This window comes from Tinamus guttatus, unplaced genomic scaffold (assembly GCF_059628265.1).
Source record: "Tinamus guttatus ecotype Peru unplaced genomic scaffold, ASM5962826v1 Tinamus_guttatus_pri_ptg000004l, whole genome shotgun sequence".
Classification (NCBI taxonomy): domain Eukaryota; kingdom Metazoa; phylum Chordata; class Aves; order Tinamiformes; family Tinamidae; genus Tinamus; species Tinamus guttatus.
Window position 1 is genome coordinate 11686891 of NW_028288538.1, and position 25010 is coordinate 11711900.

The 25010-nt window shown below is 43.6% G+C and overlaps 1 long non-coding RNA gene across 1 annotated transcript in view; it reads left to right on the forward strand.

Moving 5' to 3' along the window:
- LOC148596391 (uncharacterized) overlaps positions 1-18757 on the forward strand; it is a 123929-nt gene extending 105172 nt beyond the window's left edge. The window contains exon 2 of the long non-coding RNA XR_015913080.1: positions 18727-18757. This is a non-coding gene — a long non-coding RNA (uncharacterized LOC148596391). The remainder of the gene's footprint in view (positions 1-18726) is intronic.
- The last annotated feature ends 6253 nt before the right edge of the window (positions 18758-25010 follow it).

Sequence of the window (25010 nt, forward strand, 5' to 3'; positions counted from 1 at the left end):
AATTAAAGCGTTATCTAAGAGTTCCTCTGTCTCTTCAATGTGCGGATAACACTTCTCTCCATCTGCTGGAATTTTGACCCATTAATCCTCTTAGTTTAGACCTCTGCAGGGAGACTGATTCCCTCCACGAGGTTACCTGCTTTTCACTCCTCACTTTCTCAGGAAGAAGCCAGCTGTAGAGATGTGAATGTAACATGTTGTACTTTCACATAAGAGCCTCCCAGATACCTCTTAAACAACAAAGCTGGCATATGGAGCATACCACAATTTCAGTGACAAAGTGATTGCTTTTATGTCAGTTTAATTAAAATGTGTTGGCTATTTTTATTTTTCCTACACTCCTAAGAGTGAAAACGTGTTAAGCACTTTCTTAGTTTGATGCTGACTAAGCCTTTACTTATTAAATGGCATGCTTCAGCTTCCAAAAATGAAGACTCTTATGGATTACAAAGATTAAAATAAGTATTTTTCTATACTGTCTGCTTTTATATATATATTTTAAGTCTTATTTAAATATGGACTTTTAGAAACAGTGTTTTCAAGTTAAATTTTGTTTAATAATCATATTGTAATTAAAGTCACTTAATTTAATTTGATCTTATCCACCATATTTGTTAATTATTACTTTAATGTATAATTTTATTTAGCTTGAGGACAATGTTTTGCCATTAAATTGAAAATTTTAAACCAGAAACAAAATGGGTAAGGAGAAGGGAGAGGAATGTTCACTCTTGTGCTTGACTGTTCAGAATGCTTCTTCCAGAAAGGGTCTGATTTGGACTACTTCCAAAAAAAAAATTCCTTTGAAGAGCTGAGCTTAAGCTGTCTGAGTACTAGATTTACTGTGCTAGGATGTAGGATAAACTTTCTTAAAATGGTCACTGAAAGCTGCTCTTGACTCTCTGTTGTTGTTTTAAGATATTCTCTCTGCTTTGCCGCTGTTAACTGGAGTTTTCTTTCCCGCCCTGGATAGCGTTTTCCACGGTCCTGGCTGTGCAGCTCGCGCAGTTCTCGTGCTGCAGCCGTCGCACGGATCGCTGCGCGCTGGAGGGAGCGGTGCCCGGGCAGTCCCTCCTCACAGCAGGGTTGCTACTGCCTATCCCAGCTGAGCAAGTCCAAAGTCAAAGGCAGCCTGCTACCCTGGCAGGAGCCTTTGCTGAGTTCTTGAGTTTTCTGCCAGATGGGCCAACTCAGTTTGCTTACTGGCCATGTGAACATCAAAACTAGCTCTAGAGTTGGTGTGATCTTGAGTTGGAGGATGTGGGGGAACGATGCTTCATCGGCCAAAGCAAACACTGGCTTGGCTGTGGAAGTGAGTAGTTTCCTATTGGTTTATCTCCTGGAGCTGGCACAGTGAAAATCAGTCAGCTGTGACTTGAGGCAGCAGGAGGGGAAAAAGAAGTAGAGCAGGATGGTTCCTGTGCATCACAGCAAGTTCTAGATCAGCCCTGATGTGAGGCTTCAGCCTCTGGAATGTGTTTCTTATAAAAGTCACAAAAATTTATTTCTCAGCCAGTAGACTTAGGTTTCCTAGGTATTAGCCCAGTGTAGAAGTGTATTTTTATTAACAGTTTCATACTGTTAATTGAGCTTTCATAGTAGTGTTGAATGCTTAGAGATTGGTATGTGAGAATGATTGAGTAGTTGTGCCTTTTTTTCCTTCTTTTCCTCCTTTTGGTAAATGTTATTTCAGTTTTTGCTATAAAATTTCTTGTACTATACACTTGTGAAATTTAAATGGCCTTTTCTCACTCTGAGGCATTTGTGCCTGTGCCTTCACTTGAAAGTGCTTCATGGAAAACCATGTTACTAATACCCTGTTTAGTTTTTGCTTTTTTGCCTTTTTTGCCTTTTTTAATACTTGTTTGAACAGGAAAAACGAAACTGCATACCAATATATTGATTACTAGTGTGTGTCTCCAATTACTTAAAAACTCTTAGACAGTCTGAGAAATTGTGTAAGCTAACTAGAGAAGATAACATAAAATGAGTAGGTCTGTCGAGATGTTTCTCTACCAGAATGCAAGCAAGCAAGCTAGCTAGTCAGCCTACTTTTTCTTTCTTTCTTTTGAAACTTTCATAAGGTTTTTTTTTTTTAGGGGCAATTCATCTTTTGCAGTCTGTTAAACTTAGTGTAATGGACTAATGTCTGGAAAAACATCAGTTATTAAAGTGGAAACTTAGCTTTGGAAGTGCCTTTTTTCCATTAAAGCTTAGTCTTGAAGAAATGAAAGATTGTTGAGCAGCTTACAGCAACACTAGTAACTTTATGTCTTTGGGCTATGGTTCAAATTTTCTGGGAAGCAATAGTATTCATTCAGTTTCTAATAATTATGCAATCATCTAAATATATTCTATATGTATTGTAAATTAAATAAAATCTTCTAAAAACAGTAGAAGTATTAACTAACCGATAGCCTCTGATTCCTTTGAATCAGTTGGTGTCTGATTTTATATCATTTTACTCTCCTTGTTCTTGTCAGGATACTTCAGAATATACCTGAAAAAGACATGCTAATTTTATCCTGGTAATTTAGCAATTTTCTGCTCTTCATCTGCCAGAGTAAGGCTAATACGGTCAACATTCTTCATATGACAGGTTCTTACAGTAAAATTCATTATTGCTTCATTATTCATAATGCTTCTAGGAAAAATGTACATGGATGCTGAAGGAACACTTCCATTTGCAACGTCTAAAGGAATTTAACACAAGTTTTTTTTTGGCAACAGCAGTAATCTAAACCTTTATTCCGGTGTTAGTACACTTGTACTTAGTGTTCATGTTGGGATAATCCCTTTGCTTGTCTTGGGTGTGAACACTTGAGAGCTACAATCCTACTGGTGCTGTCCATATTAAACAGTACTCTCTGTTGTTACTGTATTTACTGCTAGCATTTTCGAGTTATGTTTACTGGGATAGGATTAGGTAATTTAACTTAAACAGTGTGATTTTGCTATCTCCCAGTCTTATTTTTCAGTTTACAATAAATGCGTACTTGGAATATGCTGTATCTGTACAGGGAGAAGTATATTGCAGAGAAGATGAGGAAGGATTAAGCCAAAGCGTCATGCCCAGAGCATTGCTGGTTGGTTGGTTTGTTTTCTGCAGAAGTGACTGGAAAAATTTCGAATGCCAAAACCCAATTTACATAATTTAAAACTGATCCTGGGGGTCCTCTGGCTTGTACGTTTCAGAATTCATAGCGGATTATGTTAGAGGCTGTCTGCTTTCCTGCAAATGAGTTAATCCATGTTGGTTTAAGGGAAACTGTTAATCCAGACTCTGGAAGGTATCTTTCTTTAAAGAAGAATACATCTCTCATTTTCCTTCAAGGATACCTCGGTTTTTATTAATATTAAAAAGCCTGAATTATTTCCATTGTTCACACAGTATATGTCAGATGAGTAATTTATCGTTCAGGTTGAATTTTCTGTACTGGTTCTCTTTCAGTAATAGTTGTTCTGGTGATTAGAGAAAGAACATCGAGTATTTTTTTTCTTTGGGGGAAAAAATACAAAGTACCTACTACGACTTGGAAAGTGCTGGTAATAATTTACAGCTTCTTCATGGCTGACAGTGAAACAAAAAGGTTTAAATAACGAGGGCAGAAGCAGCTGAGTGTTAGCTCACCGACTGAAGGCATCGCTCTGATGCTTCCCACGGCTCTGCGGATTGCCTTGGGATGTAGCTGGTGAGCCCTTTCTCTGTGGAAAATTAAATGAGGGCTTCATGGAACTTAAATGAGGGCTGCATTGAATAGGGACAGGTTAGGCATAGCTGTGAATTTTGCCTCATGAATGTTTAAATTCTTTAATCCAGACTTCTGAAAATGTCTGGGACAAATTCTTATGTTGCGACTAACTACACTGAGATCAGCTATATCCTAGTGGGAGGATATAGGATGTTAACTCTACAGATCAAACTAGTGCAGTGCATGCAGTAAAGATGCTTAATCCCATAGCGGGCTCTTTTAATTTTCAAGAGAACTACATTTATGAAGACTAGCCTGTCAAGCTACAATTGTAAGAAATGGGCTTTGTAACAGTGCAGATATGTATAAATATTATAATATATCTAAGATGCACAATTTAATGGTCAATATGTAGCAATGAATGGAAATCAATTTAGAGGGCAACAACCTTCAAGTCAGCAAACTAACTTGACAGAACTATGGTGTATAAGAAGGACAGGTACTTCAGAAGTGCCTGAGCTTGTGGGGAAGGATGGTGGCCAACCCAAACTAAAGATAAAGCAGTCAGCTTCTAGAGTAAACACACAGGATCCTTAAGGTACTGAACTTCAGCATTCAAAGTCATATGTAAGCTGCTTTTAAGGAAAAGAAAAAAAATCTGTTAGTCTAACAGGGAGTGCATAAAGCAAGTTACAGTGTCTAGAGAATACTTAGGATTGGTTTGTAAAAGCAGTGTGTTTTACAGTCAAAATACTAACTCAGCCTTGACCTGTCACTGTGTGATTAGGTATTTGCTATCAAAAGAAGAGATTTTTCCCCTGAGAAAATAAGATTCTGTTTTCTTAAATATGATGTTAACATAGAACTTGCTTGGGAAGAAAAAATAGGCAAGTAGAAAATACTGGATTTTTTAACTACCTGTTCTCCTCTCTAAAGTTATTGAGTCAAATCAGTTATTTTTTTCAGCATCCAGTGCAATGTGCAGTTACCAGACATGGTGGTCCCTCTCAGTATTAATTTCAGGTCAGGACTGTCTGAAGCTTTTCCAAGAATTTACAGCATGAGTCAGCAGCCTGCAGTACAGATGCCACATCTGCAGATTGGAATGGGGTCTGTCAGAGTCCAGAGCAAGAAATGCACCATTTTAAGAGGTAGTGAATTCTGGTTCCCAGTCAGTCTCTACAAGCTGCTTTGACCTTTAATTTAGGAAACAGGAGTCCACTGAGCACAGTACCCTTAAAGCACTGCTATTCACTGAGTTAAAGTGTTCCAGGAGAGGATTATATATTCAGCTAAGCACAGGAGCATTTTCTCTTGCAGAGACGCTTGGTCATGGAAAGCGGAATATCCTACAGAGAACAGATGTTATCCTGACAGCCAGATGGCTTAATTTGGTTGCTCTTATTCTGTAGTCATGCTCGATGGAATGTTGTTGTAAATAAAGAAGTTTCATGGGTATTACACTATCCATGCCTTATTTACTTAATTGTAACCGGATGAAAAAGTTATAGGGCAGGGGAGTATTTGAGGATAGCAGCAGTTGTCTTATATTTCCTGAATGAGGCCTAGAGATTTCTGCAAATCCTAACTGCCCCTGTTCTTATGACAGTAGTAACAGCTGTGCGCTCATTCTGGTTCTCTATGATGCTTTTCTGCTTGATAATAAATAATAACGTGCCTAGTGTTAACCATTTAGATAACTTTATCCCAATGGTTTCTGCTTTTAGGACTGGTCCTTCCAAAGGACCTTCCTCCTTGTCCTTCAGCTGAGGTCAGTGGCTAGATGCTGCAGATCTACTCAGCTTCTTGAGCAGTCACTTCTACTGATCTAAGTGGAGACCTTTTTCCTTTTTTCCTTTGCTTTCTCTCCTGGCAATTCCGTTCACATTTGCCATGGGTGGAGGCCTTTCTGTTGTGAGCTCGTGACGTTGCTGTTTTGATAGTAGTGACAGAGTGCTAAAAATTTAGAGCAAAGATCTGGAAGTTTCGTATCTAAGCTGTTCATTAAGGATCTTGTCAGCAATGAACTTGCAAGTTCTTTGAAACTGCTAATTGCAGTAGTTGCATGTGTGGTTAAGCATAGAGATGTTTCCGTGTTTCTTAAAACTATGCATGAGTGCATCATTTTACATTCAGTATGAATCGATTGTAGGTAATAATAATAATAATAATAATCAATAATAATATTGATATTACACAATGGCAAATGACTGGAATTGAGATTATATCTTTAAGTATTATGTTTCTGGTCTTATTGAAAAAAACAGTATTTAGAAAACTAGTGTCATATTGTCCCTGCTAGGAAAGGGATGCTGCAGTCTGTTGATGTCTGCCCTTTTTAATATTAGATATGGCTGTGGGAGACTTCCTGTAACGATAAGCAAATCAAAATTTGGAGCAGGGGATAGATAAGGGACTAAATGGTGTTTTTTAAATACCATTCCCAAGTCATAAATGTGACATCTACAACTTCATATAATGCTAATTTCTCTGGACATGGTCACAAACTTCCTTTATACTTCCAGATAAAAATGCTTTTGGAACATGGCTACAAAGTGACCGCTCTCTTAATTTAAGAACATTTCATTGATCTGTGGGTATGTTACTCTTTTAGAAATCCTGTTTGATCTCTTGGAATTAAATAGGATTATACTGGCTCTCATACTTTCCAAAACACTGAATCTGGAGTAGCTGCTCACATGTAGCAAACTGCCCCGTCCATGTGTTTGTCTTTATTAGGATTTAATCCTTCCATAGCATCGTATTACTAGATCTGTGAATGCAGCACTGTCAGATTGAAGACATGAATCATATTGTAATTTGGCAATTTAATGCATTTCAGGACAGCCATTAGAAATTCACCACTATATAATTCACATAACTGGATAGAACAGTGTTTTTAAACCTGAATTCCTTCCACTTTGTCTCTGAAAAAATGTCCTGTTGTGAATAGGCTTGTGTCAGATATGGAGAAGATTTAATATTATTACTAAGAACTGAGGCTGAAGATCAAAGTAGGTTTGAAGCTGCTGACCTAGACATTAGTTCATATTTCTATATGTACTACTATGGATCAACGTGGCAGCATCTGCAATACCTTCAACTACGTACTAAAGAAAGAAGCCCTATCTCTATGCCTAATCTGTATCTTCCTTTTTTTTTTTTTTTTTTTTTTTGTCTTCCTTTCACAGTGTCTTATTAAAGCTCTTCAGCCTTTCCCAGGCTAAACGTATTTTTCTTTTTATGTAACATCGTTCAAGATGTACTGGCAGGTTGGCTAGGGGTCCTAGAAATAAGAGCTCAAACTTTTCGACATAGTTAAGAAAGCAACTTGTCACATTTGAGCTGGGGTCTTTGGGGACAGTGTAAGTCAGACGCATTGCAGCAGCCAGGTCATGCTCTGAGGCTGAACTTTGCGAATGTCAAAATCTGAAATACTCTCACAGCCGAGTTCAAAGAGGGGGAGGAGTCTTGGTCCACTCCTGCTTCTCTGAGATTGCAGAACATGAGAAGCACACACTTTTTTTTTTATGTTTGTAAAAATGAGAATATATAGTATTCGAATGTTAGTAGAGATTTTAGATAGGTGGCTTCCTGATGGCCTCTGTTCTTAAAAGGTTCTGTGTTGCAGCTTGGAGCGGGTCAGGAATGCCAGACAGCAACTTCATAGAAGCTGGAACTGACTTCGTTTATTCCGCGTTACGTATCACAATATATAGCAATTAGCATAGCAACATCTCGGCAGAGCATCAGTAATTGGTTACAAGCATTAATGTGCTAACATATCATAGGTTGCTAAGCCGTATCCAAGCGTCTAACCGCAAGATTTAAAAACAGCATCTCAGTCCTAGGAACTTCCTCAAGTACAGGAGACACTTCCTTAAAAGTTGTTTACCGAAATTCAGTGATTCTGCATGTCAGCCTTTTCAGTCCAGGTTAAGGACGGTCAGAGGCACCCCCCTGTACAATGTCCCCCTACATTTCCCCCTTTTTCTTTAGATCAAATGTCCCCGAGAAGCAAGCCAACCTTGAGGTGTCAGATTCGGATTACGTGACAAGGCATTTAACAAACGTGATATTAAAGCGCGTAAACAGGTCCAAGCGATCATTAAACCAACTACAAGCAACAGTCCCCATAGTAACAACATTAGTAGCGATTTTACCAACGATTTCATCCCTCCCCCGATTCCAAACAAGTCAGTTAACCCATCGAGTCCGAAAAACCCAACATCTTTTGTTACTTTCTCCGTATGTTTGATCAAGTCGTGGAGTTGTCGATGTATAGCTGCTGAGTAATCTTGCAGGTCCATGCAGCACATTCTGTCAAAGTCCTGACACCCATGCCCGTGAGCAAGAAGCAGGAAATCAATAGCGGCACGGTTTTGCAGTACAGCGTGTTGTACCTGGGTTAAACCATCTGACAATTCACTAAGCACAGTACTGGTTGCGTTTGCCTGCTTAACTGCCCAGCATGCAAGACGTTCAATGTTCCTGTGAGCTCGGGCAGCTGACACTCCCGGCACAAAAAAGGAGGCAAAAATTATTTCCCAATCATTCCATAAACTAACATCATCATTGCAATCACTACCTACAGTAACCTTTGTACTCCTTCGTCGCCTAACTGCTATTTTCCGGCTCCCAGGAGGCCCATGTGGCCATATCATACTAAGGCGACCGATTGTGCAAGGTCCTCCCATAGGCTGCAAAGTATGTTAACAAATGCTTTTTTACGTGTATGGCCTTCTCTCCAGGCTGTGCCGTTGCCCATATGACCTTAGAAAAGGTATCCACACAAACATGGACATATTTCAATCTTCCAAAGCTCGACACATGAGTGACGTCCATTTGCCACAGCTCTAAGGCCCTCAGTCCTCTCGGATTGACCCCGATACCCAATCCTGGACCGTGGTGGCTACACTGTGGGCACGCCTGCACAATTCCCCGTGCATCTTCCAATGATACCCCAAACTGCCTTGCCAAACCCTTAGCGTTAGTATGCAACATTCCATGACCCACTCTTGCCGCTTCAAACCGATTGAATGGTCCCATCCGAGGGGCTACACTCACCAACCTATCTGCTCGGGCATTCCCTTCCCCTAGGCCTAGTTCCCATGTGTGACTACGGATATGTATCACGCAGTAAGACTCAGTCCTCATCATAATCGCCTTCCTTAATTGAAGGAACAACTTTCCCAATCGCTGATCCTCCATGGCCTTAATCAAGGCACCTTCTATTCGGTCTACCACTCCTGCTACGTATAAGGAGTCAGTGACCACATTCAAGGGTACCGACACCCACTTGGTGAAGGCCCAAACTACTGCTTTCAATTCCAAGGTTTGAAGGGAATCCTTCTCCTCCGCGGATAAAGTCTGAGACTCCCATCGATCTCCATCCTGCCAGGTAATTGCAGCCAAGCGCGATTTTTTACCTGCATCTGTGAAAGCCGTTACCGCATCTGGCAATGGTCGCTTGGATCGCTTAGGGCGTTCGACCCAATCATAACTGTTTAACAAGTGACCGATTTTCCCCGACACTGGGCGTGATATTATGTCCCCTGAAAAATCCAACAACGCCAACTGCAGAGCTGTCGAGTGCCTAATTGCCCACTCTAAATCTCCCTTTTGTATCGGTAGACCTATCATGTTCGGTTCTTCCCCTGCAATCGCTACGACCCGATCCCTACCTTTCCGAATTAGAGATCCCAGAATCTCAAAGGGTGTCGCAATAGCTGTTTTTGGACGCACTGCAGGGAATACCCATTCTAGCACCGATACCTGCGTCTCTCCCCCTTTTTCTTTAATGAGCTGACTAATTACAGCAGCGTAACTAGTCGGCCCCTTTAACAGTAGTAAGGTTATACCGAGGTCCAACCTCCGGCGGTAGGCTAACCGCTGAGACAAGACCTGGGAGAGATTCCGAAGGCACTGTTGTTGCTGCTCTGTCAGGCTGATTGGTGTCGCTGGGTCAGTACCTTTTAGTAAAGGCACTAATGGTGCAATCTCATCATTGCTAATACCTAGGACAGACCGTACCCATTGCAAATCCCCCATAAAGGTTTGCACATCAGACAACGTGCGCAGGCTCACTTTCAATTCTACTTTCTGTGGCCTAATGGTAGCCTCTGATATAAGCCAACCCAAGTACTTCCAAGGCTGAGTACGTTGTACCTTTTCAGGTGCAATTTGCAACCCTCGCTCCCGAAGGGCCTTTGAAATTACTTCCTCCTCTTTTACCGTAATAGGTTCTGCTCGTGCAAAAAGGATATCATCCATATAATGATAGATCAATGTATGTGGCCACTGTGTACGCAATGGCTGCAGGGCCGCGGCCACAAACAATTGACACATTGTTGGACTGTTCTTCATTCCTTGGGGTAACACTACCCACTGATAACGCCTAGCAGGTGCTGCCCTATTTATGGATGGTAGCGTAAATGCAAAGCGGACGGAGTCCTGGGCCTGCAGCGGAATGGTATAGAAACAATCTTTTAAGTCAATTATCAACAAGTACCAACTTTCCGGGATCATAGAAGGAGAAGGCAGGCCGGGCTGTAAAGCCCCCATCGCCTGCATCTGTTGATTAACTGCACGAAGATCATGAAGTAACCTCCACTTCCCTGACTTCTTAGGAATAACAAAGATTGGTGTATTCCATGGGCTAGTGGAGGGCACCAAATGACCCGCCTTTAACTGTTCCTCTACTAACTCTTCCGCTATTTGCAGCCTCTCCTTCGTTAGCGGCCACTGCTCCACCCAGACAGGGTCTTCTGTTATCCAGGTGATAGCAACAGGCTGCTCAACAGTAGCCGCTAAGGAAAACCCTGTCTTGACGCAGTTGAGAGAACCACTCCTAGCTGAGCCATGCACTCCCTGCCAATCAACATTTGAATAGGAGCAGGCAACGGCAGGATAGACACGTGAGTGCTGACCACTTGATCATCTATTGTAAGCTGTACAGGGTAAACACTTTCCTCTGTTTGTTGAACCCCGCCTACACCTCCAATGCACGCTGCGGCTATCCTTTTTGGCCAATGCCGTGGCCAACGCTCGCTTGAGACAATGGTGCAATCTGCACCAGTGTCCATCAACCCTTGACAGCACACGCTTTGGCCCCGGAAACTCACTTGCACCTTCACTAATGGCCTATGTTTCATGTTTAGAGTTAAGAGGGCTTGTCCTCCTGTGGACCCAAAAGCTTTTTGCTTCCGTGGCGGCAATGAAGCTGCTTGGGGATTAATAGCCCCTAACAAATTCTGCAAAGGAACTAATTGAGCCAATTTACTACCTTTAGCAATAGTTACCGGTGGGGTCAATGTGTATACCACCATTTCGATTACCCCTTCCGAATCCGAATCAATAATCCCAGGTATTACAAAAATACCAGACATTCCCGCCGAAGATCGACCCAATATCAACCCCCCAATTCTTTTCCCTGACCAAGGTAAGCCTTTAAACTGGGAAGGAATTCGCACGGGGGAGGCATCTTGTAGACAGATGCTTACTGCGGCTGCCAGGTCAATGCCCAGGCTTCCCCTTGTGGCAGGCAGCCAGAGCTCCCCCCCTGCACCATTGTTCTCCTCGCGCGGGCAGGGTTCGCGCTCACATTCCCGTTTCCCGAAAAGACAGTACCAGGGGCTGATCTGCACGCCTTTTGGGAATGAGTGTCTGTCTGACATCGGGGGCACCAAACACGCCCTTCATCACAATTCTTCCGAATATGTCCTCGACGACCACACCGGAAGCACTTAGGGCCATCATCACTCGGCCGTTTCCTCTGTCCCTTTCCCACAAGGGGTTGCAGTGCCGCCGCTAACACTCGGGTCGCTTGCGCCTGCTGAGCGGCTGAATCAAGCAATGCCTGCTCTACCCGAGCCCCTAAAAATGCTCCTGGGTTTCCCACACCCCGACGAACGATCTCTTCAAGCATCTCCTCAAGGGACACTCCCTGAGGCAATGTCACCAGCACATCCCTAGTTCGTTTATTAGCATTCTCAACTGCTAAGGACTGCGCCATAAGCCTCCTAGTTCTTTCATCTAGCGCATCCATCTCCTCTAAAGCTTTAAGCAAACGATCCACAAACTCACCAAAGGGCTCGTTCACACCCTGTTTAACATTTACAAAAGACGGCCCCTTCTTTTCCTCTGGTAAAGACATAAACGCTGATAAGGCGGTCTGTGTCACGAGCCTCAAAAGAATAGGAGGATACTGCATCTGCACCCCCCACATCCGCGAAGTTTCCCTGTCCTATGACCGTTTCGGGCCGTAAATTAAACAATGGGTCATCCTGCCCCCGCGGCACAGCGCATTCACGTGCCGCGTGAGCTGCCCACTGTCTTTCCCATAACAGTAACTGACCCGGTGTCAAAATTAATTTTGCGATTTGTTGACAATCACTAGGAAGAAGCATATCGCTGTTAAAAATGTAGGATAGCATTTGTCTGGAGGGCTCGCCTTTGATCCCCCAACGCACGACCGTATCCCTTAATTGGCTCAAAATTTTCCAATCAAACGGATCCCATTTACCCGCTGCCCCCCCTTGACCATCCGGCTCAAAGGTTACCGGGCACGCTACCCTCATAGCCGGCTCCCATTGACCCTCCAGAATCGCATCCCTGATAACCCCAGACCAACGCGAAGAGGAAACCCGCGGACCCGAACGTCCCTCGGAAGCCCCAGACCACCCCCCATCTGTTGCTCGCCCATCTGCCTGAGCTTGAACCAGTGCTCTAGAGGCTTCTCGGAACAGTTTATCAGAGGGTCGGTCCCGGCTTCGCTCCGGCGGTCGCTCCTGTGGTCTATTCCCAGCTGCCCCTGCCGGGGGTGGTGGCGCCGACGGCTGGTCTGGCGATTCGGGAGTCGCGGTCGGCTGGTCTGGCGATTCGGGAGTCGCGGTCGATTCGGCTGGCACAGGTTCCGGTGGTAAAGGTGGTGGCTCCGAGGGACGCTGAGATTGCGACGACCCGCCTCCGAGAACGCTGTCAATCAACTCCTTGGCGGTGCTCTTTGGGACTGCAGTAGCGCCTCGTCCAAGGGGGCCCTTCTGCACTGCCAATCCCTCGGGAGACGATTCCTCCCCTTGCAGCATCTGCGTCGCAGCTGCTACCATTTTCTTTTCAGCCTGCATACACTTGAGCTGATTCGCCACCTCGCGCCAAGTTTGACCCAGTTCTTTGGCAGTTTTGTTGCCCTCCAGAGTGGCTTCCCATAATGAGTCCCCTATCTCACGCCACTCTGTTATACTAAAAACAAGTTGTGGCTCCTTTAAATGTCCTTTCCCCCTTGCCCACTTAATCAACTCATACAGCTTCTTCGTGCTCACTGCTGCCTCCCTTTTCGCTAATAACTCCAGCAGCAGTTGTTCAGCAGCTTCTCGCTCCATGTACACGTGCACTGGGAATTCTGCTTCTAGCCGTTACCCCACGCCGTCTTCCCGTGTGCGCATTCACGGCCGGCTTACCCGCTCCGGTCCACCTTCTTGGTCGGATCACTCGGCCGCACCCGTACGTCGTCTTCCGGAATCCTGCACCGTTGTGCCAGGTGCCTGTACTGGTCAATTGGGTTGTCCCTGTGGTCCCTGTTCGGGCGCCACTTGTTGCAGCTTGGAGCGGGTCAGGAATGCCAGACAGCAACTTCATAGAAGCTGGAACTGACTTCGTTTATTCCGCGTTACGTATCACAATATATAGCAATTAGCATAGCAACATCTCGGCAGAGCATCAGTAATTGGTTACAAGCATTAATGTGCTAACATATCATAGGTTGCTAAGCCGTATCCAAGCGTCTAACCGCAAGATTTAAAAACAGCATCTCAGTCCTAGGAACTTCCTCAAGTACAGGAGACACTTCCTTAAAAGTTGTTTACCGAAATTCAGTGATTCTGCATGTCAGCCTTTTCAGTCCAGGTTAAGGACGGTCAGAGGCACCCCCCTGTACAATGTCCCCCTACAGTTCTGGTTTTAGATACTTCTTAAAACTGCCTATGTAGACATTTCAAAACCCTGAAAAGCATTTCTAGGAAGGCTGTAAAAACTTGGATCTATTCAATGTTTAATTGAACTTTGTCTGTGTGTGCTTTAACTTTGGATATTCCATATTCCCTCTGATAACTTTTCAATACTAAATACCTTAATGTCTTGTTTTGGCAGTTTATGAACCTAATCTGCATGTCCCCTGTGTGGCACGGAGTTGGGTCATATGAAGCCTACTTCATGGCTATATGGGAGTGTATACTAAAAAATTCTTTTGGCTGAGTAACAAGAGAGCTCTTTACAGGTGTTTAGTCTAGCAAAGGGACTTACTGGATTAAGCTGTGACTGTTTAGGACTATGCAGACTCCACTACTTTGCCTGTCTCCCAGTAGCTACCTCCCTTGGAGGCAAAATGTTCAGAAGGGACGAGGAAGGCACAAGTCCCAGTGCCAGTCATCTGTAGCATGTATTAGATCTAGGCCTGGCAAAGAGGGCTTTATTGCAGGTGGACTTGAGAGACACAGAACAGTATTTCTTGCCCTTTGGAAAATGTAATTAGTGGAGAGCGGGCTCAGCAATTAAAAAACAAAAACCAAGCATACCCTGTCTTTCCAAATACATTCTAATTACTCAGAAGCACAGAAGTTGTCTGCCAGAAGGATGTGTTTTTCAGCACATGATTCCAGATGGTTCTTTTTAAACCGTATAAATATGTGTATTTTATAACTGGTAACAAAGACGACTGTAAAATAAACCAAAAACTCTCAACTTGCGTAAGAAAACATTTAGAATGTGTTAGTACAGTTTAAGTGGAAAAAAATGAAATGAAGCCAACAAAAAAAAAATGCAAGTTATATGCAATATAACTTTTAATGTCTTGAGATGCAATGTAGATTTTGCACTTACGGAGCCCACTGCCCATGCATGAGGGTTCCCCAATGTGCAGGTCTCTGGGTTGTGCCATGTGGACATGTCCTTGGTTGGTGGCCACTTGCTTATCATTCCTTCCCTAAGGCTAAACTTCCGTGGTGGGTTTCTGGTCTCTCTGTACTTTTCTCTACGTAAAGTGTTTGCATGCTGGATGAGTTACAGCCTCTTTAACTGCTAAGCTGACTCTTTTAGCTGAGAGCATAAATGTACCATGTCTGTGTACATGCAAAGTTCCAGTTTCCTAGCCTTAGTGGACAAGGTTCATATTCTGAATCCTTCTTTTTGCATCTACTTCTTAAGAATTTTTTGTAATCTGGTATTGTCTTTCTTTCTTAGAGCCCTGAGCTCTTGCTGGCTTCCATTTGCTGGGATTTACGGATTATTACGAATTTTGGAAAAACATGTCTTAACTAGTCTCTTGTCTATCTGCAAGGCAGAGTCCATTTGTAAAGATGAAGCAACAGGTGCACATTGAATTAGCCCTTTGGTGGTGGGATACGAAGCACGTTTACGCTGTGGGGTGACCCTTGGTAATGCTTTGGCAGCGCTGTGATATGACAAGCTCAGATTGCTGCTTTGGGCCAGTTGCAGCTAGTCCATGTCACTGATCATCCGTTCAGGATTTCAGAAAGGAACAGGCAGATTAGGAGAGAATAGCACAGAAAATTATTGTCTTTGGGCAGCTTTTTGGTTCTTGTGACCAGTTTCCATAGCAGGAAAATATGCAGCTTTGACTAAACCTGTTACATGTGACTTTATTTTCATGCCTTAAAATGGTTCCTGTATTTAACAGCAGTGCTGAGCAGTGTAAAATCTGCCCTTGCCACAGAGCAAGTGGCCGTTGTGGCCGTTTGGTGCGCAGGTAGGAGCTGACCCTGCAGCGCCGCGGCCCCGGCAGCCCTTTGCCTCGTCATGGGCGCTGGCGCGGGCTCCGGCTGCTGCGGACTGATTCACCACCCGAAATAGCGTCCTCCTCGGGGGGGCTGCTGCGGCCTGCTGGCGTCTCGGCGCGAGCAGGGTGTAAGATGAGTTTGCCTCTAAGCAGCTGGGGGTTGGGAGTCTCTGTATCGTTACTCTGCGTATGAATGAGTTTGGTATTTTAGGAGAAATGGCCTACAGTGTATTTTCTGTCTTTTACTTCTCTGCTGGCTTGCCCTCTTCTCTTTCGTTTTGATTTATAGCTATACACATGAGTATGTTAATAGGAAAACGTTGGAGGGACGGATTGTGTATTCACAGACAGCCACTTCAGGAAAAGTTTGTATTTAGCTACTTCAGTTTCCACATGTGCTCCATTATGGCTTAGAGGAGCAAGTGGGGTATACATTTACTTCAGTAAACTTCTTTCATAACGTGTCCAGCACTGCAGGTTTTCTCTAGAGCATATGCTCTGGTTGGGCCTATTGATTCAGCAGGAGTGATGGCAGCCTGTAGAAGTGACCAAATACTCCAGAAATAGTTTATCAAGTAAGTTATTCAGTGAATGTTGCTATTTCCTATCACGTAAGGTGTTTCACCACTCGGAGCTTGTGTACTCTTACCTAGCAGCTTGCTTAAGGGGCTTTCTGTTCTCCTTTACTCACGTATGGGGCAGGGCCTGAAGGTCTCTACACACCAGCCTGCACTGGAGTGCACCTCCGTGGTGGACTGCAAGTAGAAAATAGTCTAGAGGCTCTGCTAGAGACTTGAGTTCTGTTAAAACAATTCCCAGTTGGAGCCATGCAGCTAGTGAGGCCATACAGAGCCACTCGGAGTGTGCTAAAGATATTAGTGCTTATTTTTGCCTAGCAGTTGGAGGCTACTGTAGTTCTGCTCGTCAAAAGGGTCATGTGCATACGCACTTGGTGGTTACTTGAGCTAACCTGGCTAGCTTTGCCTTAAGCTGATTTGGGAGCACTTACACAACCTCTCTGGCTGACGGAGCTGTGGGAATGCCAGCAGAAAGCCAGCTGGTCTAGGAGGTGCCTTTCTGAGTGTTTGGAGAGTAGAAATCCAGCTATGTTGCAGTGTGTGGTTGCACAAAGCTTCGTCAGCAAAAAAACAGTTTTAAATGTTCACGTAGTCCATAATAATTTCATTCCCTAATAATAATTTATTCTTGTCCTCTGCCACAGCAACTGTAATAATCAGAAAAAAGATTTAGGGCTGAAAGATCTCGAAAATGCTTTTTATTTATTTATCTATTTATTTAAGTATGAGCATTCCCTGGCCTACCTTAGGTGAAGATAGCCTGTCTGTCTCATATTTTCTGTAGAAAGTTTGTTTGCTTTCTAATATGGACAAACATTACCTTGACTGAAACAATCTTCTTTTTGCAAGATGTGCAGTTCTAGAACTTCTCCATAGAAGCTATTGCAATTTTCAATTGTTCCTAATTACATAGACTGCTGGCAATTTGATGGATTTTATATCTTTTGCAGGCATCTCCACTGAAAGAACCAGCTTGCCAGTGAAGTCCACACTGGGACTGCTTTGTAGTCCTAATGTGACCCTGTTAATGTGCTCAAACACTGTGTTTACCAGCTGTGTAGAGAAGTCAGTTCTATGCTGCCTGCCTCATCAGGCAGCTCCTGAGCATGTGCAGGCTGGACAGTCCTTTCCCTTCCAGGGAAAGACCCAAAAGAAGCTGTGATGGGACAGCACGGGATGTTTTCTATAGCACTGCAGGCCTTCTCCTATCTGGAGAATGTCAGGGCTGGTGGATTTTGCTTTATTTTTGCTGGTCCAGGTAAGTTTTTCGCAGAATGCTCATGCTTAATTACATGAATATATATTTTATATAATACCAATAGATTCATTGTATATCGAACACTGTAGAAAACTGTGCACTTAAAAGTTCTTCTGTTATTTTCCACTTGTAGTTGTCACTGTCTGCCTGATTTGAAACAGGCTTCCCATAACAGCAGTGTTTTTCCTTTCACAGTGCTGAAGTCAGCTTGCTGGAGATGTGCAGCATTGAAATCCCCTTAGATGCTAGTGGGTGGTTTGAGTGTTGATCTAAGTAGCAGCCGGCAGTTATATGGACCAGGGAAAGTGGCAGGCAAACCTCTAATATATAAGATTTTTTTTTTTCCAAAGGAAAATTTTATTGAATTGCAATTGAAATAGCTTATGCCTCTTTGTTGTGGTTAGCTGCCCAGCTATACTTATAACATGTGAACACCTATGATGAAATTCCCAGCTTCCCTCTTAGAAGGTGAAGAAATATCAGGGCTGCAAATCTGCTCAGGGTAATAACTTGCCTTTTCATGGTCAATTTGCATTGCAGATGTGGTTTCCTCATAAGTTTTGGGTCTGAATGCAGACGGTTTTCTGCAGACAGCCCCACAATTTTCCACATCTAGGCCAGACTGTTCTGCACCACATTGCTTCTCAAGCGCTTTAAAGCTCTACAGCTTTTCAGAGCTGCCTCTTCAGTGCAGTGTGTTAACCTACCTTTTCCCCTGGCGATAGAGTGGCCATAGCAACCAGCTAACCCCTCTTCCACCAGCCCAGCTCCAGCTTTCCTGGCTGTCTGCAGAGAAGTCTCCTCAGCAGTGTCTGGTGGAAATGCAGCAAACGTTGATTTCAGCTGTATTTATAGATATATCCAATCTTGCTTCCTTTCCGAACAATTATTAAGGAGATATGAGGTCCGCTTAAGTCCATGAAGAAAGGCTGTGACAGGCAAAGGATTTGAAGGTGGATCCAGGTAGTGCTGCTGAATGCTGTCTTTGGTGTGCAGAGCATTAGGAGGCCCCATTGACATGGTCACCTCCCATAGCCCTGTCCATGGTGACCTACTTTGTATGGAGCAGGAAGGGAGAGGAGGCTTTCCTTGAAAGGCTTCATCAGGATGCGACTGCAGCGTGGAGGTGTGGGGACCTAGGAAGCCTTCTCTGGAGACTCGATCATGAGCCTCAACCCCTAAGTTCTGCTGCCAGCCTGATGGTTGTTCAGCGGGAAGCTGGGGGCTGAAGGCCTGGGCTGTTCTTGCAGACAGCTAGTGTGGGTGTAGTTTCATTGTACTGACACTTTGGTGGCAATGTTGGTTAACAGAATCCTCACCCCACCCTTGACTGCTTGTTCCTGCTCCTGGAGTTTATTGAACCTCCACCTTGTGTTGATGAAACTGCTTGTACGACTCTGCACTGAGCAGGTCTGCATTAAAAACAAAACTGATTTTATCTTTATTGCTTTTCTTATTTTTGTTAAGATCTGCATCTATTCATTAGTTATTGAAGCCCCATAAACAGTTGAGTCACTGACAGCTGAAGGGGCAGCAAGGTGTGGGATGAGAAAGGAGCTGTCAGCCATTCTTGCTGCTCAGGTGTGGTAAACTCCACCTTACTGCAAAACCATGGTGCATTTTCACTTTCTTGGTGTGGCTATGTCTTTAGGTTAGGTGGAAGTAATGATGGGAGATTTGTGATAGACTGTGCTACTTGTACCTTCTCGTGCACCAATGATAGGGCAAATCCTTCAGAGAAGGAGGGATTTAAAAGTCCCGAGCCGAGAGGTAAATGTCCCCTAATGCTACCGTGGTGACTGTAGATATCACTGGTCATACCTGTTGGCCTCTGGTAGGGTGGGATTCAACCTGTTCTTTTAAATACACTGGTCTGTATAAGTAGAACGCACATGAATTTCTGTCTATGAAAACATTTCACTGAAACAGGATCTGAGTTACAGCATAGCTCGGTACCATGTTTCCGCTAGAAAGCAAACTTTTTTACAAAATAATCCAAACCCCTACAACTCAACTATCCTCACTCTGGCAGCCCAGTCCTGCCCTCACCCAGCTTGGCTGTTGAAGTTGCCTGTGGGGCTACCGTGTAAGTGGGTTTATTGAAATAATCAGAGTTCAAACAAGAAAAAGCAATCCTCCAAAACAAAAGGGGAATATTTGTTCCTGGACTAAACTACTTCATTTGTGAAATGTATTCTCCTTCAGCAGAGCGTGTGCTCACGTTAAAAAGCATTTGAGATGGTTACTTGGTGTTTCTGTGGAATTAGTCTCCACCCTGAAACTGGGGAGAGGAGGCAGTGCGTTTTTGGCAAAGGTTCCATCAAGTATTTACATTTGCTGCTGAGATGAACTGCCTGTAATAGCAAAAATCCAAGTGATTCAGTTCTTTTTTTTTCCTTCAGCCTTGTGGCACTTCTGCAGCAACTGAACAAACCTGAGACTGTTGTTTAAATATTGCTTAGTTTGGCAATTTATCAAGATCCTGTCCTCCTGTCAGCAAAACAATGCTCAAACACCTGTTGTACGGCGAGACTTCAAGTTAATTATTAGGATCAGTTTGTTGTTAATAGTTGGGGAGACCATGTGGGACTGCCTCAGTGTCCTCAGAGCAGTGGAACTAAGGGTACTTGTGCTAATATAGTTGGAAAAGCTCCTCTGAAAGCTGGTTGTGGTATCATCAATCCTTGAGGCTGGTGAAGGCTGGTGAACCATAGAGAAGCACCAGGTCAGGTGAGCCTTGGCCTTGCCCTGTGAATATTAAACTGTCTAGTTACAGGCCGTTAGCAGGATGCCGAGGCCTTGCTCCCAACAGTGACTGTCAGCAGTGTTTGTGGCTCCCTTAAAGCCTGGCAGAGGGAGGCTGGAGCTGCAGCCTGGTGTCTTCAGGTAGGTGTTTTGGAGTTGTTGAACTCAGCAACATTTGCAGTGCAGTATTGCCCCACCGTACTCTGCGAGACCTCTCTGAATGCAGCAGGATATCCATAAAGCTTCAGCAATAATCACTGAAGTGCTTGCTATCCACATCTTTTGTCATCTGCATCTTTTCTGTGCAGTGTGATAGTATGGCTCTGTTGGTCCTAAAAGCTGAAATCAAAGGCTGCCTGAAATCAAAGGCTTGGGATGAAGCATCTACTGCATGAAACAGAGCATTACCCTGTGCCAATAACTGTTGTGCAGTAGTGGGCTGAATAACTTCTGCCTCTGGGGCTGTGTGGGGAAGGACTGTTCCAAGAAGAGCAGTGCTAGGAACCTGGGATATGTTCCCACAAATGTTAGTGCTGCACAGATGTTCCAAGAGAGACAGTGTGGATAATAGTAAGCAGAATTTGGCATCTGTTGAGAAAATTGGTTTGAGAGATGTTTGCAAGATGCAAGTTTACAGGGAAGGTGTGAACTTCATAGACAAATATCACTGTAGACGTATCCAAGGCCATAGATCATTATCCAAAAGGTATGTTGCTTGCTTCCAAGCTGTTGCTTTGGGGATTTTTTTTTATAGTACCTAAACATCTTTCTCTCATGAGAATAAACTGTATCTGTACTGGACAGAAAGGGGTTGTCTGTTTGAAATAAGAATAATCATTTGGGCCTTGCCAGGCATTTCATTGTCACACCAGGGGATTTTATGTGATATGAAAATAGGATGAAATCTGCTACATTATCCATCCTCAGATTCAGTGTGTATCAAGGACTTCGAGTCCTGACATTCATTCTGAGAAAAGCAGTGACACTAAACTGCCATGCCAAACAGGTTAGTCACAGGCAACTTAATCCAGCAGTACTAAGGGAAAACTAGCTTGAAAATGAGAAGGTCGTGTTGAGTTGCTTCTCTGGTTTCCCAAACGAAGGCCCACTATGTGTCCCTGAAAGACCTAGCTTAACTAAATTTAAGTCACTCAGATAAATATTTAGAGTAGGTATGTTAGGATATAATCCTCAGGGGGGCCAGTTGCTCTATCTCTGCTGTGAAATGTACTAAAAGGGAAATAATAGCACTATAAATACAGTCATTTTTAGCTAGGTCATTACCTTAGGGGTGTTTATGAAAGTTCCTTAGCAAGTTGCAGCAGTGAAAAACTAACATGGAATTGAAAAACCGGTAGAGGATGATCCCTTTGGAAATGATACTTGAGTTATGCAATCAGGTTTAGAGCCCTTGCATGTGCACGTCATGGCAGTAACTAGTGCAGCATTCGTACAAACTGATCAGGACATTTTCTTGCAGTTTTTTTTTTTTTCTTTTTTTGAGAAATGTATACTATCAACTGTCATGGTGAGCTTGTTTCGTTTTTTCTTTCCTTCTCTTCTTGTATTTCTTTTCCTTCATATTGGAAAAAAGTCATGCACAATATTATGAAGATGCTGACAAAAAGGATAAACTCGTTACATTTCAGATGTCAGTCTTCCACATCAATTTATTTACACATCCTTCAAAGCATTTAATACATTGTGTATTTCTGTACACAGACAAAAATGCAGCTCTGTAGAAAATGAGTTTCTTTGGTTTGGTTTTGTCCTTTATAAGAACAAAACTTGGTGAGCTACTGAGTGTAACTACTGAGCTTCCCCTGTAACAGGCTGCTCCAATTTCAATGATAAAATGAGTCGAGTTTGTAAGATTTAGAAAAATGGTTTGTACAGAAAGTAAAAGGACCAAAGTTTCAGAAATTTATGTTAGCTTCTGTGGGAAAAACTTCAAGGTTAGTGTGCTGGTACTTTGGCCAAGAAGTTCTTGTTATGTCCTGCATGAAAAGTCTTCCTGGGAACGCTGAGGATTTTCTTCGGCATGTTCGCCCGCCCCCGGGAAGGGGGAGGCCGGCGCCCGGGCTGGGAATGCGGGATGTGCCTCCCACCCGGTGGCTGCGGAAGCCTTTCCGCTTACGTACTTCTGCCCAGAAGAGTCAGCAGGGAGTTCTGCAAAAAGATGCTTGTTTTATTTTTCCAAGGGGGAAGCCAGCATACGTGCAGGGCCATCCTCTTTCCTGGCTGGTAATTTGAGTCCATGTTATCTCCTTAATGCCATTTAGTTTGTACTTGGTAGACCTTAGTAACCTTGCCTCTGAAACTGCTGTTTCTTCCTAGCAGTTGGAAGTTAAGTTTCTGTAGTGGAGCAGCCATGAGGACAGTTCTGTAGTTTAGGGTAGGCACGAATTGCTTATCCTACAGATGACACCAATACTAGAATAAATATTTACCCGGCCCATGCATAGTGTTTTGCTTCAGGCAGACAGTAAGTGGGATATTTTTAGAGTTGTGACCATGTTCAGTCAGTCTTTCTGAAACATCTGACAGCCAAAGGGTCTGTATTGTGGGGTCTTTGCCTTTGGAATATCCACAGCGTGTGGGAACAGCCCCACCAAACCTGTCTCCTATGCAGTCAAAGTTAGGGCTACTTGTCTCTGTTTTGGGTTTGTGTCATTGTTCTGTTGTTATTTCTGTCATCTTTCAGTGCTAATAGGACCTCTGAAAGAGAAGGAATAAAAATAGCTTTCCTGTGCTGCAAATTGAATGTAGCAGCACTGATGTGGAAGAAGGGGTAGAAAAAGTAAACTGTGAACTGGTCTGTGGTTCTGGGGTCTTCAACCTGCTGTCCAGTGTATATCTAAATCTGTGACTTTCAGCCTGATAGAAAAAGGGACCCGATAAGAATGACAAAGCTATTTGTCCACAGCCAGAATTAAGAGATCTTATACCACATTTTTCTGAGTTTCTCTCTTTCCAGGTGTCCAGGATCTTTTGCCTGTGGGGTTGGCAGTGGGAAACAGGCAGAGTCTAGTGTGCAAGTGCAGAAACTACCTGGCTTTATCTCCCAGAATGTGTCCTGCAGAGGATTTAGAGCTTGACTTCACCAGGTCTGTTGTTGTTCTCAGTCCCTTGAGTGCTTCTTTCTAAGTTTTTCATTTCAAGGAACTAGCCAGGACAAAGGAAGATCATAAATTATTTCAGTACAGAGAGCATTGAACTGTGCAAACATGAACCCAGGCTCTCTCATAAATGCATTTACAGTGTCTTTGCAATCACAGTAAGCAAAAAGCTTGTGCAAATATGATATACACCAGAGAAATGAATTTATGTAGATTCATCATTCATTTTCACATCTAACTTCCCACTGTATTTTTCTTTTGACCTCTATTTTGGATCTCTCTGTTGTTGTTGTGTATTGTTGTGCTGAATGAGAGGCTTCAGTCACTCCCCCAGACACCTGCTGAACTCTGGAAATGTGTCACAGATCAGTAAGGCCGCATGGTGGGACTAGAACTGAAACAAAATTCTCTTTGTTTCTCGTTTTCCAGGTGGATAGTCCAAAGTAGCTTTGTTCAAACAGACCTCCCACAGAAGTCTCAGAGTCTGGCAGTCACTAGAGGTTAAATAAGAGCATCATGATTTGTTTTTGACTTCATAGTTTATATCAGCATTTGGAAAAAAATAACATGACCTCTTCACTGAAGGCTGCATTAATCTGATCGTGTGCAGTAAGACTGGTTTTTATGTCATTTCCCTCTCATCAAGCTGTAAAACAGCCTGCAGTCTGCTAGCAGCAGGCCTTACCATGTGTTGTTTGCTAGCTGTGCCAAACGGTGTTTCATTGCAAATAATTAAATCCCTGGGGAGCATCAATAGCTGGCTGGCTAATACCACGTCTAGGTAAGAGGGAGGAACTCTTGGCAATGCAGGCAAGCTCCTCTGAAGAGCTGTCTCTCTAAGGCACCTTTTCCAGAGGGTAGATGTCTATCAAATCTTCTTGTAACTGGTCGAGGCCTGAAATTGATGCTACTGTAAGAGCCTTGAGAGGTCCAGTCCTTCATCAGCACATCAGTGCGTTGCCCCAGTCATCTTTGCAGGCTAAGGCCGTGATTAAACATGTCCCAAAGTACCACAGATCTGGTGCGCTCTTCATAATTACAGCTGCCTGTGATAACTGTGCCTGCAAGGGCAAGAGCTGGAGTCAGAGCTTTCTAGCCAGGCACAACCTGTTCCCATCCCTGCTCAGAACAACGTCTTGCTCTGAAGGCTCCTGAATCCAGGGCTGCACATGCTTCTCCAGGAGAAGCAGGAGCAGATGCTTATGGGACGTGTCCTGAGACTTTGGGAGCAGCTGGCATGGTTAACCCTTCTCCAGATTTGTCAAGCAGTTCTGGTTGCTTCAGAAGAGTGAAGCATTCACAGCTTTTGCTGCCATTAATGGTAACTGCAGGAAGAGCTTAGCAATCATGGGAATCCAGCCTTAAATTGTACTCTTGGGAAGACAAGTGAGATGTTTTATTAGGCCAGGAGCCTTTAAAAGTCTTGGTAGTGAAGTGGAAGTGGTTTGTAATAGCAGCGATTCATTTGTTAATAAATTTCCCCTTTGCTTGTCCTGTCACTATTTCAGCACGATTCCCATTTGCTGCCTCTGCTGCAAGGTGGCTGGTGCTTGTCAGCAAGTCAGATGCTTCAGGATTTTGATTGTATCATTGTTCTGGAAGAAAAGCTTCTTTGCTCAGTTCAGCATAGATATCGTAACAGATAAAATCTATTTATTACGTTGACTAGCAGTTTGCCTCCTTCTGCAGTAGATGATAGATGTATAGGCACAAAGAAGGTTTATAATATTTTTTAACAGCATGAGCCTAAAAAAAAAGCTACAAAGAAGGGGGCTTGGTTATATAAAACACTAACAGGCAGCAGCCTTGGACTGGCAGGTCGAAGAA